This window comes from Sceloporus occidentalis, unplaced genomic scaffold (genome assembly GCF_023333645.1).
Source record: "Sceloporus occidentalis isolate IW3139 unplaced genomic scaffold, rSceOcc1.0.p SCAF_5, whole genome shotgun sequence".
In the NCBI taxonomy this organism is placed as follows: domain Eukaryota; kingdom Metazoa; phylum Chordata; class Lepidosauria; order Squamata; family Phrynosomatidae; genus Sceloporus; species Sceloporus occidentalis.
This window is the reverse complement of record NW_028316985.1, coordinates 149828771-149832296: the sequence shown is the minus strand read 5'-3', so window position 1 is coordinate 149832296 and position 3526 is coordinate 149828771. Positions and strand designations below refer to the sequence as shown.

General features: G+C 41.1%; 1 pseudogene; it reads right to left on the bottom strand.

The window, feature by feature from the left end:
- Positions 1-468: 468 nt before the first annotated feature.
- Positions 469-1872, bottom strand: LOC149312972 (hypoxia up-regulated protein 1 pseudogene; annotated as a pseudogene).
- Between the last annotated feature and the right edge of the window lie 1654 nt (positions 1873-3526).

Here is a 3526-nt window from a genome sequence, read left to right as displayed (position 1 = left end):
CATCATCTACTCCTTTCCCCCCAGATTGAACACTGTTTTCATTTGGCAGAGGACTGAGGCAAAAAAGTATTGAGTAGTTCTGCCCTTTCTCTGTCCCTTGTTAGCATTTCACAGTCTTCCTCATGCAGCGGCCCTACAATTGCCTGGTTTTCCTTATGCTATTGACATAACCAAAAAGTACTTTTTATTGTTTTTAACCTGTTTAGCAAGCCAGAGATTGTTCTGTGCTTTAGCATTCTGATTTTCTTCCTATACTGCAGGCTATTTATTTGAATGCCTATTGGATGCTTTCTCCCTTTTACCATTTCTTGTACATGTTCCTTTTAAATCTTAGCTCACTTGAAAGTTCTTTAGACATCCATCCTGGTTTCTTTAGACATCCTCCATTTCCTTCTCACTGGAAACATTTGAAATCATTGCTTCAATCGTGTTACTTGTAAGAAGCGCCCATCAATCATTAACCCTTTTTTATTTTAATATTCCTGACGACAGGACCACTACCTGTATTTTCCTAAGTTTATTGAAATCAGTTTTCTTTTCTTTTCTTTTCTTTCTTTTTGTTGTTCTTGCTGCAGAATCCCCTCCAGCAGCTTCCTCCTGAGAAGAGGATGGTGTTGTTGGTGGTTTTTCATCCTCCCCGCTAGCAGCTCCAGCCTCATCCTTCTGATTATCTTTGCCAGATTCTGCTTGGCTCTCTTCTTCTACCTGCACAGTCTCAGTCAGGTTGTCAGGAGGTTCTGGCACAGGGCTGCCTCCTCCAAAAAGGCTGGAGATGGTGTTGCCAAGCTTTGTCAGTGTGGATTCCTCCTCTGGCTTGTCTTCCACCATTTTCTCAAACACAGATTCAATGTGATCGAGGCTCAGCACACCACTCTCATCCATGTTGAAATGAGCCTTGATACCTTTGGATTCATAATCCAAATGCTTCTTGAAGCTCTCACCCACACCATGCAGCTTCACCCGTGTGAGATTCAAGGACCCAAAGACTTGCAAGTCATGTTCGCTCATGAAACCCATATCAGCGTAGTTGATGTAGAACTCAAAGTCATCTGTGTAGCAGTTGAAGGTGATGACCTTGCGCTGGGGATAGAGAGCCATGTGCTGGAAGAGGATCCACCAGTTGTGCTTCAGACTCTTGGATTTAACTTACTCTTCCACTTCATGAGTGAACACAACCTGGATTGGGACAATAGCCGCATCATGAACAATGAAAGGCTTCACTTTGAATGCCTTGCTGAGGGCAGCTGCTTGGTAGACAGCACCCATGGCAGCTGCTTTGTCTGCACTGATGTTCTTGCCCAGCTCTTCCTTGCCAATGGCTTTCAGCAGAAACTCCTGCACCTTGGGCACACAGGTGGCACCACCAACTAGGATCACCTGGTCAATTTCTTTCAGATTCATCTCAGCACTGCTCAGCGCCTGCTGCACAGGCCCTGCAACCCACTGGAACAAGTCTAAACACAGATCCTCAAATTCCTGCCGTGAAACCTTGGCCTTGAAATCAATGTGATTCAACAAGACCTCGATCTGGGCCATGTGGTCAGCATTGGCACTTAGTAAAGTTTTCAGGTGGTTGGCTTCCTTCAGGAGTTTGGCCATGGCACGGGTTTTTTCCTGGACATTCTTTGATGGCTGCTGTTTGTTGAAGAGCTTAGCCAGATGGTCCTGAAGGCACAGCTCCATCTCCAGTTCTCCTAGCATGCGATCAAATCCAACACCTCGGATCTGCAACTGAGGCTGGATCCCTGAGTCCTTGGTCTTCACAGTGTGGTAAGTCACAATGGTACACACAGTGCTGCCATATCCCATGCCATAAAACATGATATTCTGGGCTGTAGCATTGATGTCTTTCCTCCGGAAAACCCCGTAGTATTGAAATCAGTTTTCTGAAAATCAAGAATGCCTGTCTGACTATGCTTCTCTTTCTTTCCCTCTGTATAACAAACTACACTTGGTTAAAATAAAACTCAACAAATAACCCAAATTAGGAAGATGGCATGTCTTAGAATATACCAGGAAGTGATAGAAAATATTCTGGAATAAACAAAATGTGGATCTCCAAAATATAATAGGAAAGAACAGGAATAAAATCTGGGACTTTATGGTGTTTTTAATCAATCTGGATGTGTCCTTAGTGAAGAATTACATCTATATTTAATTCCATTTTAACTCTGATCTTGTGTATGCTTAAACTCTATTTATTTTAATGTGCAAGGCAACCAGAGTTCCAGATTTTGGGAAAAACTAGAGCATAAATAAAGCTCATCATCATTATTCTTTTCCTTTCCCCAACCCTGTAAACACAATAAAGAAAAAAAACCAACCATACAAAGTGTGGGCTTGTGATACAAGGTAGAAGAATTAATGAGAAGCTCACAAATCCATTTAATTGTTTATATTTAGTGGTTCTTATTATTGCAGAGAACACTGTAGGAGAGGATTTTCTGACATATATTTTAAAACTACATGGAAAACAAACTAGAAGGCTATCATTTGAGCAGGCAGAACCATGTCTGTTTATTTAACATAAATAAAGAAAGGGATACCCAAGCAAGTTTTCAAGACCTCCCCAGGCTAGCTAATCATCACTTTTGTCTTCATGAGACGTAGCATGAGGGCACCAATGTTTAACAGTCCTTTGCATAGTGATGTTTAGCAGGGATGCCTTCTGTTCTTTGCTGCCAGATAATTCTGTCCTCAGTTAATAGGGCAGAACAAACACATTGAGGGAATCTCTATGGGACTGCAACAGCCGAACTGGTGAATCTATTCTGATGACCTGCAACTAACCTTGGTGGATTCTTTGTGGGGTTAACTTTCCTTCTAATACTGGCAATGCCCTTTAAACCTTTCTCACTAGTTTGTGCAGACAAATTAATCACAGCAGGACTATTTGCTGGGTAGACATGCACAATGAGGTTAATTCTGGGAGAAACAAAATGCAGTGAAACAACCAGCTCTACAGCATATAGGGATGAAAACTATAAAGAAATCATTGTTTGATAATATTCTACATACCTGTTTCCCACTTTTCTGGCCATGAGGTGTTTTTTTAAAAAAGCATATGGAATTTTAGTTTTCACAAGAAATATTGCTGTTGATTCAGAAATGTGTGTGTGTGTGTGGGGGAATCTTCTTGCGTGTTCTTCCCTTCTGACTTGTGTCATGAGGTAAAATCTCAGTCCTGCTTCATCGCTGGCAGGAGGAAAATTTGTGAATGGTGGGAAAGTATTTTCTCTGCTCTAGCCTCCCAATCATATCCCTTGCTGCTTGAAACATTCAGTCTGAATGATCCATTTGGTGTAAAAGTTAGACATGTTCTAAGTTATAGAAGTTTAATTTCAGCATACATTTCAAATTGTTATCACATTTTTTTAAAAAAAATGTTTTATTTTAGCTCTACATTGCTCACTACATTACTGGATTGGTTCCCTTGGAACATACAGTTTTAAACTAGAGGCATTTTAAAAGATATATGCCTGAGGCTGCTGCTACACTGCAGAATCAATTCAGTTTGACACTGCGT